The following is a 13,483-nucleotide window of genomic DNA, read 5'->3' as shown; positions in this document are numbered from 1 at the left end:
GTAGCATGGAAAAGATCTTATCAATTGTAAACCATCCCTATAAAAAGATTTTGCTCCGCTCTCTGTAAATACACACACAAACACACACACACAAGCTTTATTATGCTGCCTTGCATGTGCCTCTTTTGCTTGTTGTTGTTATTATTCAATTTCCCTAACCAGGAACCACTTTCCAGCTCATTACAAGCTGAAGTGTTGCAGTGTTAAGCCAATACAAAACAAGGAAAATGAACAACACAGTCGTGTGGGGCATTAAATGAATATTATTCAGTTTGGTCAAACACATGGATGGCCAAACTGCTCTTAAATGAAGTGTGGTTCTTTTCTGTTCTTGGCTAGACAATTACTTCATATATTTGCTGATGCAAATGAAAAACCTGGTTTTTTACTTGGATGCGATTAGTGATTGTCCCTGTGACTGCACCATAATGCAATAGTTGAATACGCAGCGAGGTGCAAAGTTGGCAGGTTTCATTTATTTTCTTTCTTTCTTACCTAATGTTGATGAGTGATCCTGGTGGGACTCACATGGATGGGTTGAACATATTAGACAGTTGTCATTTTTGTCTCAAATTAACGATGCAACTATCAGTGGCATAACAAGATATTACTGGGCCCCACAGCAAATTTCAAGCCCCCAAAATGTCAAGAGGTTGACCTGTTTTACCAATATTTATTGAGATTGTATATCAATTATAATTGGTGCCCCTATACTCCTAGGCCCCCCCTACAGCCTCAGGGTCTGCTTCCTCTGTAGTTACGCCCCTGGCAATTGTGTTTGCAACGTATCACTCAGACAGAGGAAGAACCTTAAAGCACAGCTTGACACTACACTATAACTAGTTTAGCCTTCTACAGCTCTGTGCGTTTAGTATGATCATTGCTGTATCACAATTATATTGTTGTGAATATGAACTTTTGTTTTTAAAGCCCCTTGCTTGTTTGTATAAATAACCTTGCTGGTTACACTTGATTATAGGAATCAGTTTGTCACCAATTGTAAGCCTGTATAGTTGATGACTAAGGAAATGAGAAAAAGAAAGTAAAAAAAAAACAAAAATAATAATAATAAAGAAATACAACAAATAACAATAAATCCATGCAGTGTAAACCATAACTTTGTGAGTCTGAAACACATACCAGTCACACTGACAATTATAAATGTGTGGGGATATTTGTCTTCATTCATTAATGTGTATTCACACTCATGCAATTGTAATTCATACACAAATATAACCACATACGTGGGTAAACACACACAAACTCACATTGACTGCATATTTCATATCTTCATAGATTGCAGTAAAAAAAACAGGGAAAAGAAAAATCTATAGATGATATGGACTTAGAGAAGCACTGAGAATTCCCTTAATAGTTCATTTTGTTTTCATAAAGTTCTGCAAAACAGCTACGTTAGAATTTTATGCGACAGCATTGATTTTACGCTTTATTTTCTGTTTTTTTACCTTTCCCATTCTTCTTCTAAACTACACCTTGTTATCTTTTCTTTGGTAATTGGCGACTCGTAATGACTTTGGCAATTTAGTGTGTTCTTGTCGACACTTCTCTCATTCCCCTTGATAGCTGGAGTCAGGAGAGAGGGCTTGTCTGTCAATCTCATCAGCCTGTCAGCGCCTTTGATTGACAGCTTCTGGTCTCTCAATGGAGACCATTTTCCAAGCCCCGTTCTGTTCGGCGTATTTCTGTTGTCTTTGCCTTTTCTCCCTTCACAGATAATATTTGCGTGAGGGGATGCAGTTCACTTATAATCTGCATTTAAATCTGGCTTGATACAAGGCCATTCTCTAAGAAATGATCACAACTTCTTGTTAGTTTGCATCAAGAAAAGACCCCAGAGGTTTTCTTAAGCTATGATTCTATTGTCGGTGAGTGACCTCCACGAACACCTAAGCTCTCATCTCCAGGCCCAAATCCCTATTAATTTTGCTTGGGAAAACATAACATGCTTGTCCAAGAGTCCTTGAACAAGGCATCAAACCAAAACTCTAGCTGTCTTGTCCATTAATGATTTTTTTCTTCATTCTTTACTTAGGTGGAAAAACACACCTTAGCAGTTAACAATGCAGCAAATTGGTCTCTTGATGGCTGCGATGTTTGTATTAACAGTTTCTTTATGTTCACCATTGAATCATACTTGCATTCTATTTTATTATATAGTTTATTGCTAAAGGTATGTGAGAAAAAATTCAGGTTCACTTAAAATCCATATTATATACATTTTCATTTTTAAATAAATGATAAAAAGTATACATATATAAATAAATCACCTTATACCAAAAAAAAAAACCACTAAATGAGCATTACCATACAGGAAAAGAAATTGTTCCATAAGATACTACTCTGTAAATAGCATGAACATATGCACACATTCTAGGATAGTAAAGGTATGGGATCAATTATCCGGAAACCCATTATCTACAAAGCTCTAATTATGGGAAGGCCGTCTCCCATAGACTTCATTATCAAATAATCAAAAATTTTTAAAATGATTTCCTTTTTCTCGGTAATACAGTTATGGGACCTGTTATCCAGAATGCTCGGGACCTGGGGTTTTCCGGATAACGGATCTTTCCGTAATTTGGGTCTTCATGCCTTAAGTCTACTAGACATTAATTTAAACATTAAATAAACCCAATAGGCTGGTTTTGCTTCCAATAAGGATTAATTATATCTTAGTTGGGATCAAGTATAATCTACTGTTTTATTATTACAGAGAAAATGGAAATCATTTTTAAAAATTTGTATTATTTGGATAAAAGGGAGTCTATGGGAGACAGCCATTCCATAATTCGGAGCTTTCTGGATATCGGGTTTCCGGATAAGGGATCCTATACCTGTAATAAAACATTAACTTGTACTTGATTCAACCTAAGATATAATTAATGTTTATTGGAAACAAACCAGACTATTGGGCTTATTTAATGTTTACATGATTTTTTAGTAGACTTAAGACATGAAGATTCAAATTACAGAAAGACCCCGTATGTGGAAGCCCCCAGGTGCCGAGCATTCTAGATAAGAAATCTCATACCTGGATTATAGCATAAAGCCTAATGTCAAATCCTACATACATACATACATAAGTAGATATGACTTGCATATTCTAATAGAGGGTCACCCTCTGTAATGTAAAGCATTGCTTTGGAACATTTGAATCCACTGTTTAATTTCCTTCTGTTTAAAAATTAGAGCTATATAATATGAGACAGAGCCTTTTAAAAATATGGAGAAGAATAGGGCATATTTACTGTTCGTATTGGTACAAGCGGTAGAGTGCTAAGTGGTTTACATGAGAACTAAACCCTAAAATGAATATGGCTAAAAATTGCATATTTTATATACTGAACGTATTGTACCAGCCTACAGTTTCAGCTTGTCAATAGCAGCAATGATCCAGAAATTCAAACTTGTCACAGGGGGTCACCATCTTGGAAAGTGTCTGTGACACTCATGTTCAGTGGGCTCTGAGCAGAAAATTAAGTTGGCCTGAGCCTAAATTGATATCTGTATTAATTACTAATCAGCTCTATATTGTGACATGTATATTCTATGGGGCAGATTTATCAAAGGTCGAGGTCGAATTTTTAGCTATTTTTTGTGTACTTCGACTAGGTAATAAGTCCAAATTCGATTCAAATTTGAAAATATTCGAAAATTCTAATATAGAAATTGATCATGTACTGTCTCTTTAAAAATTTGACTTCGCCCATTCGCCATCTAAAACCTGCCAAATTGCTGTTATAGCCTATGGGGGACCTCCTAGAACCTATTTGGAGTCAATTGGTGGACTTTGAAAAATCTAAGTTTTTTTGGGGGAAAACTTTGTATCGAATTCGATCTAATGAGCTATCCCTTAGATCTGAACAATCTATTCGGTTGAAAACAGACCTATTCGACCAAAAAAACTTCGACTTAATTTCAGTTGGTCTTTTTGAATTCGAATATCGAAGTTTTAGCAATTCGAAATTTGACCCTTGATAAATATGCCCCTATGTGTACTGTATATTGTGAGTGGGTCCCTAAGCTCAGTAAGTGACAGCAGCACAGAACATGTGCAGTGAATAAGCAGAAAAGAAGATGGGGAGCTACTGAGGCATCTTTGGAGGCACAGATCTTCCCTGCTAAGGGATGTGGTTTAAATTTGTCCCATTTTGCTTCGCTGAAAAATTAGCGAAACTCCTGAAAAATCTGCGAAATGCATTGAAGTAAATGGGCATCAAAATAATTTTGACGTGCGACAATTTTGACACAATTTTGACACAAGCGGGACTCTTTTGTCCAAATACATTAAAGTCAATGGGCATCCAAAAAATATTGACGTGCGACAATTCTTATGCACTCGCCAATTTTATGCACTCGCCAATTTATTTTGACGCAGTTAGTTGCTCCCTTTAGAGTGCACATGTACATGTGGGGCTGATGTGCTCCAATTTGAAAGTCTGGCTCAAGGTGCAGAGAACATTACTGAATATTGTTTTTTAGTGCCACAAGCAACCAGTATTGTTTAATGTATAGTATTTCTGCTGCATTAAGAGCCAGAGGGTTTGGCATACATCTATTTTATATAGGAATAATCATGTATTTCCCAAATTCCTTGCACATCCCATGATCACATTAGTTGGGCTTGAACTTATATCAGCAAGCCCTGGGGCAGATTCCCTAAAGGGCAAAGTGACTAAGGCTAGCAAAAATTAACCAGCGTCACATAATTTCGTAACTATGCTGATTCCCTTACGTGCGCGAAGGAGATAGATGCTAGCGTTGCTTTGCACTCTAACGCCAGTCGAATTTTCGTTCTGTTTCCGTTTAAAACAACTATGGGTACGAGATCCATTATCAAGAAACCCATTATCCAGAGAGCTCCAAATTACAGAAAGGCTGTCTCCCATAGACTCTATTTTATGCAAATATTCCAAATTTTTAAAAACAATTTCCTTTTTTTCTGTAATAAAAAAACTGCCCTTGTATTTGGTCCAAACTAAGATATAATTAATCCTTATTGGAAGCAAAACCAGCCTATTGTGTTTATTTAATGTTTACATGATCCAAATTATGCAAAGATCCATTATCAGGAAAACCCCAGATTCCAAGCATTCTAAATAACAGTTCCCATACCTGTACAGGGAGTCTGTTAAAAGGGAAAGAATTAATTAGCTCGTACCTAATCTTTTCTTAAATGGCTTTTTACATTGTTTGTTTATCTGAAAACACTTTTGCACAAGGCACAAACATTTAGGTAATGGTTCAGGGAAACCAGAATCTAAAAAAAGTAGACTAGTAATACCTACTGTATTTCCTAAAAAAGTAATAAAAAAAGCAAATTCTCCATGGATTTTATACCTCTTATCAGAGCTTCCGATTACAACTGACTTTCTTACCTGAGGTGCATTGCAAATAAAAATGCTAATAATAGAAGTGAATGATTAGTGAGTGTGTTCTTTAAATTTATAACTCAAATTTGAAGCCAACTTGCTTGCTCTTAAGTGCAACACCTACTAATCATTCTTCCAGCAAGGGATCCCTCTGTTGACATTTTAATTATGGCACCGTTCCTTACTAGGCTCATGGTTTTAATAAAGGGTCTTTTTGTTGCTTTAAATCTTAAATTAATTAAGTCAATGTACTCCTTGGTAGCACATGGATCATTGACAATGGACAAGAATGATACAAGATAATATAGTGTAAGTTAAGAAAGTTGCTTGACGACAAAATGACAATAAGTCAGTCAGAAGAAAATGTTTCCTTCAGCGAATGTGGTATTAAAGCAGAGGATTGTTGATTTGTAAGGATATTGCAAGAAAATGCAAATTTCTCTGAAGCAAGGCATATATTTATCCAGGGAAATGGCAAACATCACCTCACCTTTCCACAGATCTTTGGTCTGTAACGAAAGGGGAGGATTTTCTGCCTCACGAGTAATTGGGGCTAATTACTACTGATAAAGATGAAACCAATCTTTGAAAATGGCTGTTGGGAGAATTAATATTTCTGATAAATATGCAGATAAATAATATTCAGCGTTGCTTTATTATACCCCCCCCATATGGCTACCTTAATTAACCCCCACAGAATCTGTGAATGAAAATGTGCATTAAATAACATGTACAGTAACATAAAATGTGACTGGTGTACAGATCAGTCCCAAGCTTATGGATGTGAATTAAATGTACTGATTTCTTGGCAACTCCAATTTACCAAAAGGGGCGAATAGGACCAATTCTTAGCACATATTCCCAAATATATCTCTATCTATATCTAATAATTAAGCTAGGAATATATGGCTTGAAATTTCTGTGGAAGTAAAGATGGCTACAACAAGTGGAATCTGCACTGTTCCATAGTTTTGTAAAGTTTCCTGGGGAAAACTTCTCTAAACTACAAATCTTTCAGATTTAAGCAGCAACTATAAAAGTGCTATGGAGGATTTTTTTTTTCTTAAATGCTTATAGCTTTTCTACAAACTAAACCACTTTTAATACCTGTATTTCTACAAACATTAAACAGGTAAATTGTCACTTGGCGTTTTACATCTTTTAAAAGATATATTCCAGCATTTAACATGCTTTAACAGTCTAAACCCATAATGCGTGTTATTATTGGCTGTTGTCATTTGACCATGTGATATTCTACCTCTCTGTGTCTAAATAAACCCAGTCTATTAATATAATATGTCAATTTATATAGAAAATTCATTAGGTAGATTGATGAAAAATGTAATGTATTGATAGTTCAAACCGAAATAATATACAATAAACAACTAAAATCATAATGATCCAGGCAATGGGAAGGTAACATATAGGAAGACAGAAATGCAAATGTTTAAGTGCTGAAAGATATATGTATATTTGCAAAACTGGAATTGTAGTTTTTTTAAAGTTTGGTCACCCAAAGATAGATAGATAGATAGATAGATAGATATAGACAGATAGAGAGATAGATAGATATATATATAGAGAGAGAGAGAGAGAGAGAGAGAGAGAGAGAGAGAGAGAGAGAGAGAGATAGATAGATGATAGATATATATAGGTGATAGATAGAGAGAGAGAAAGAGAGAGAGAGAGAGAGAGAGAGAGAGAGAGAGAGAGAGAGAAAGAGAGAGAGAGATGATCGATAGATAGATGGATATAGAGAGACAGATGATAGATAAACCCATAATGCGTGTTATTATTGGCTGTTGTCATTTGACCATGTGATATTCTGCCTCTCTGTGGCTAAATAAACCCAGTCTATTAGTATAATATTTCAATTTATACAGAAAATTCATTAGCTAGATTGATGTAAAATGCAGTGTATTGATAGTTCACACCTAAACTAAAATCATAATGATCCAGGAAATGGGAAGGTATTGTTTACTTGCATTTCATGCATCCGTGTGTCACATAGAGGAAACATATAGGAAGACAGAAATGCAAATGTTTAAGTGCTGGTCACCCAAAGCCTTGGTTAGAAGTCCACTAAAAGTTGAAAAAGAGGAGAGCACTCATACGCAGATTAACCGCTTGTGATTATTTATTATTCATGCTGCTTTACACGACATGTTTCGGGCAGGTGTTGCCCTTTCTCAAGTGTAAACTTACAGGTACACAGTGAACCTTATAAACACACCCCTCACACCCATGTGATCTTCAACATCCAATCTTGGATAATTAGATACAATTAAAGGTAAAAATCTAAAAAACATTTTCCATAAAAAACTTTTAAAAGATACTTTTCTCCATGTCTTTTACTTGTGGGTTAATGTCCAATCTTATTCATAAGTGCTGTTCTGTGCAATGTTGCCAAAGAATGATACAATTAGTATCAGCTGTGCAAAAATTCAGTTTCAAAGTGTCCATTGTGCATATGTCATTCAATAAATACATAATATGATACAATCCACACGAAAACAACATCTGTTAAAAATACAGATACATAGTATCAAAACAACTGATAATATTCTCCATTTTAATTTATTACCTTTAAAAACTTTAAAATCTAATAGAAAACCACTTGAGACTATAACAATTTACTTAGAACATTAGATTCTTACCCTACTTCTGCCGTTAATGTAGTATTTTGTTCCCGTTTTGTTGTTTCGTGTGGATTGTAGATAGATAGATAGATAGATAGATAGATAGATAGATAGATAGATAGATAGATAGGGATGTAGCGAACCGCCGAGTATGTGTTCGCGAACGCCATTCGCGAACACCGGCAAAAAATGCGAACAGTTTGCGAACTGTTTGCGAACTTCGAACATCCGAAAATCGTTCGATTCGAACGATCGAAGGATTTTAATCGTTCGATCGAACGATTTTCGTTAGAATCGAACGAAAATCGTTCGATTTTAGCGATCAAATGGTCGAACGATTTTGACGCGAACGCCTATTGGCGAACGTCGCGCGACGTTCGCGAACTTGCGGCGGACGCGAACAGTCGAAGTTCGCGCGAACTAGTTCGCCGGCGAACAGTTCGCTACATCCCTATAGATAGATAGATAGATAGATAGATAGATAGATGATAGATCATTGATAGATAAATAGATAGATGATAGATGGATAGATAGATGATAGATAGATAGATAGATAGATAGATAGATAGATAGATAGATAGATAGATAGATGATAAATAGATGGATAGATAGATGATAGATAGATAGATAGATAGATAGATAGATAGATAGATAGATAGATAGATAGATAGATACATAGATAGATAGATAGATAGATAGATAGATAGATAGATAGATAGATAGATAGATAGATAGATAGATAGATGGAGAAATTAACCAAGATAGTTATTATTGTTTTAACATTTTAAAAAATTAGAACATGCTAAAATTAAATTGACTGTTGTTTGGAACCAATTTGTTTTTATTCTATTTAACTGTACATAGAAACATATTCATATTGTTTATAAACTGTACTTTGCAAAAATTCTATTGGGTCTATAATGTGTCAGAAAATAAATTCTCATTCATATTTCTTATTGCCAAATTGCTCTACGTTGTAGCATGTACCACCTCTGTTGGGAGGTTGTTCAATACATGTGATATCATCTTGTGCTTTATAGTATAGTATAGTGCACATTATAGTATATTGTTTTAGTTAAGGGGAAAGAGACAGCCAGATATTCATAATTTTAGTATTCAGGAAGATGGGGTTATGGAATGACATGATGGCCCAAGCAAAGGCGGTGCTTTAAATATAGTAAAATTCTTCTATTTTTAACAATTTGAGTCTGTTAAAATTTTTCAGTTTAGTTTTTAAATGGCTAAAACAACAGAACTTGAAAAGCCAATTTGATCTTCACTTTCCTTTATCTCTTATAATCTCTTTGAACTTGCATATAACTGTATATGCTTAGTCATTAAGGGGTTAATTGCCGCATATCTAAAAAGGACTCTTGGAGTTTACTTTAGGGATTTCCGAGCATGGATTTGTATACCGGAATAATTCTGGCCTACCGTAATTGCATGACAATGGCAGCCAAAAATAAATGGAATGACACTGTGGTCAGTGCTGAATGGATTTGGCAACTGGCCCCCGTAACTCAGTGATCACTGTTAGGAATGATCAGCATATTACATAGTAGCAGTAGAAATGAATGCCAGTAGGAGAATAGCTACAAACATGATTGCAGCAAGGGAAGATTAACCATTTCTTGATGATGGAAAGACTTCATCTATTTCAAAAAGCTATTTTTGAACAAATGAGTGATGGGATGAGTTTGTTTCAAGTTCAAAGTCAATCTGTGTTATAATTCTTATGGTATTTTTTATTCGTGCTGGGGCTCAATTAAAAAATAACAAGAATATAAATTTGTGCTTGCTTAATTTTTTGGATTCTTGATCTTTTTGTTGTGCATTCAAATTAATCTAAACTAGATCTACCTTTCCATCCATGTACTCACACACTCACACGGACCACACACACACTCACACGGACTATACACACACTCACATGGACTACACACACACACACAAACTCTTTATTTGAATATTCATGAAGAAGAAGTGCAAAATAGTAAATAGATGTTCTTTGTTCTCATCTTTGGCATAAAACAACTACTCATATTTTTTTTTAAAGACCCAGTCATCTACTTACTCATTATAAAACAGAAATAAAGGGGAAGTTGTTAGGTTGAGGCTCAGATCCAGCAGGGGATTATTTAAATTCCAGATGAACTCTGGGGAAGACTCCAGCACCTGTGAACTGAAACCCCCATTCTTTCTAAAAAGAGAATAACTAAACCTTGTATTATTCCTGACATAAAAGTATATCATATATAAATAACCAAACCAGCCAACCATCAGGCCCTTGGTATTTGGGTTGTTTCTTCCATATGAGACAATGTACTCATAAACCAGGAAATCACTGCAGGAATCACTTACCCTCATTAAACATTTCATAATCTTCAACAATAACCAGGAATGTTCAGGATGCAGTTAAACAACTCAACCCATATACTATTTAGTTGTTTACCCCATATACTGATGTTTTATATGAATGTCGCTTTACAAGTTAGAACAGCATTGCCTGCTTTATACAGATTCTCCACTAATGATTTTCTTTGTATAAGCAAAAATGATGCTCCTAGATCATCTATGTACAAATTGTGCTTTTTTCTACCCTTTGAGTGTTGATGCAGAATTTTAAAAAAAAAATTATTCTTGGACTGTGAGATTTGAGTACTAGTGGGTTTATCTGTAAACTGCGATAGTGTCTTTTTTTTAAAGAACTCAAATCTTGTTAGGTTTTTAGATGTCCCGCAAGATAGTATTTTCAGCTCTAAATATGCTTTATATGTTTCATTCTAATGTTAAAATGAGCTGCTTGAGAGAAGCCATACACACAAGGTCTAAATATAATCTAACCTCATCCAATCCTGAATTGATCCTAACCATATCCATCACGGCTGATAAAACCCACAGGAAATCTGCTTCCTCCACTCAATACCAGGGTCTTAAAATGTCCAGAACAGACCATCCTTCTTCAGGAGTAAGAAAATAATCTGATTATTTATACTCTCTTACGCCCTATCTCCCCCTCGACTGCATTACCAGAAAACAAATGTGAAGGTGTTCTTTTGGAAAGAGGGTCAGACACTAATAAATGCAAAAAAATAGGACATCTACGAAAGCCCTAGAGGATCAAGACTTCAATTACACGAATTGGTATCCAGTCTAAGACGCCACTTAGAGTTCTTATTTTTTATTTTAATTAATAGCCGCAGCTGGGAAGGACCCTTTTTTTCTGCATGGTCTTTTTTTTCTGTTTGGGCAGACTTCACCCAGAGAGATAAATGGATCTCGAAACAGGTACATTTCTATCCTCAGCGTTAATCATTAGAGCTATTGAATATATAGTTACTGCTGAATTACTGGAGTGAATAATAGCCAGCACTAAAATTTAATGTATTATATAGATCACAGCTAATTTCAGCCACATAACAATGTATGTTGAACATCAGCTAATATATTTTTCTTTCGTTGCTCTTAACCCTGTAAAGATCCCGATCTAAGAAGCGAATAAACCGACGAGGGGTTATTTCATTTTGTTGAAAACTATATTTAATTTGTAGATAATTATTGTTTTTATAACAATTACTAATTGTATACCCCAATATATTTTATAAAGCAAAAGTTGTAAGAACTGCATTGCATTCAAATGAGTAAGAATATATACTATATATGGTGTCTATGTTTATATCTATGTTTAGATATAAAATATAAGGAAATATAAAATATAATATAAAACCTTTCTACATCATCCTAATCCAGTCCTGAAGCCTATGTAAAATACAAAGGGTTAACAGCAACACTCTTTTTTTTCCAACTACGCAAAGCCCATATTTATTCTCCAGGTATGCTGTGCAATGTAACCCGTGGTGCCTCATTGTACCTATATTAAAAGGAATCCTTTTGAAATGATTGTGGGACTTAATTAGCTTTCTCTGCCCATGTTGTAAAACACAATGATAAATGAGCAAACAGGCCTGTGGATCATTATTCTTTTAGAGATGAGCTTATTAGCTGATTATGAATCATTAGCACAGTCTACAAGGGATTTCCTTATCTAATTGTACTCTTCCTTTAGTATACAGTACTAAAAATGTGATGTTACAAACAGGAATGCTGAAATGATCACCTCTGTTGCCAAAAGATAACATCTGCAAGCCAAAGAATCCTACTGAAATTGTCAGTGCTGCTGAAATCAGCTGACTTTAAGATTTGCAAATGGGTCTACTCGATGTTTACATGGTGAACTTCAACTTAGTTTTGTTCTTCGTTTATATGTCATGGGGAAACCTTGTAACATACATTATAATTATACAAGTAGCTGCTATATAAATAGAAGTGCTCTACAGGGTATTTTATTGGGTACGTTAAAACGATCACATTTTATGTTTAATCATTGAGCTATGTATACAATTACGACTGATCTGCTTCATTACAATGCAACCAGCTCATAATTTTCTATTTCCAAGGGAACTATTAGCCATCTAGATTTTGTTAAATTAACAATATTTTCAATAATACATTTTTTCCAAGATTTTTTTTTCAGGTTCTCAGCACCAGTCTCTTCCCCAGATGGGCAAAACTCTTAATATGTCTATACGACTTTCCAGCTCCTGTTCATATAAAGCGAGATCGCACGAATGCATTCAGAGCACTTCTTAATACCAGGATGAAACTAGGAGGATGAAAAAGCTGCTCATCTACAGCTCTAAATGGTACTGAAAATATCAGTGAAAGCCAAGGTCAGGCAAAATGGATCAACTAGGAATGCAAGTAGCGTCAAATAACAATTTTGCTACACTCTTCTTCTCAGTTAGAACAGCAGTGCTAAAATTAAACATACCCACCAATTAGTATAAAGCTATGCCAGTATAGGTATTTCCATGGAAATACCTGTATTTTGCAGGAAAGTGGAAATGTATAGTGGTCATGTATCCATGCTTCGCTCTCTCTAAATACAAGCATTGAATCTGAGTTCTTGTCAAGTACTTAAGTAAGTAAGTAATGTGCCATTGTAGTCATTTTAGTATTTGGTTGGTTATTTGACAGATGTCTACAAAATAATCAATAAAACATACACTTGGGGGCCGACTCACTAACTTCGAGTGAAGGATTCGAAGTAAAAAAACTTTGAATTTCGAAGTGTTTTTTTGGGCTACTTCGACCATCGAATGGGCTACTTCGACCTTCGACTACGACTTTGACTTCGAATCGAAGGATTCGATAATCGAAGTACTGTCTCTTTAAAAAAACTTCGACCCCCTAGTTCGCCATTTAAAACCTACATAACTCAATGTTAGCCTATGGGGAAGGTCCCCATAGGCTTTCCTAAGTTTTTTTGATCGAAGGATATTCCTTCGATCGTTGGATTAAAATCCTTCTAATCGAACTATTTGAAGGATTTAATCGTTCGATTGAAGGAATAATCGGTCGATCATTCGATCGTACTATCTGCGCTAAATC

The sequence above is a fragment of the Xenopus laevis genome, chromosome 2S (assembly GCF_017654675.1).
Source record: "Xenopus laevis strain J_2021 chromosome 2S, Xenopus_laevis_v10.1, whole genome shotgun sequence".
NCBI classification, from domain to species: Eukaryota; Metazoa; Chordata; class Amphibia; order Anura; family Pipidae; genus Xenopus; species Xenopus laevis.
The sequence above is the reverse complement of the archived record's forward strand: the minus strand, read 5'-3'. Positions refer to the sequence as shown.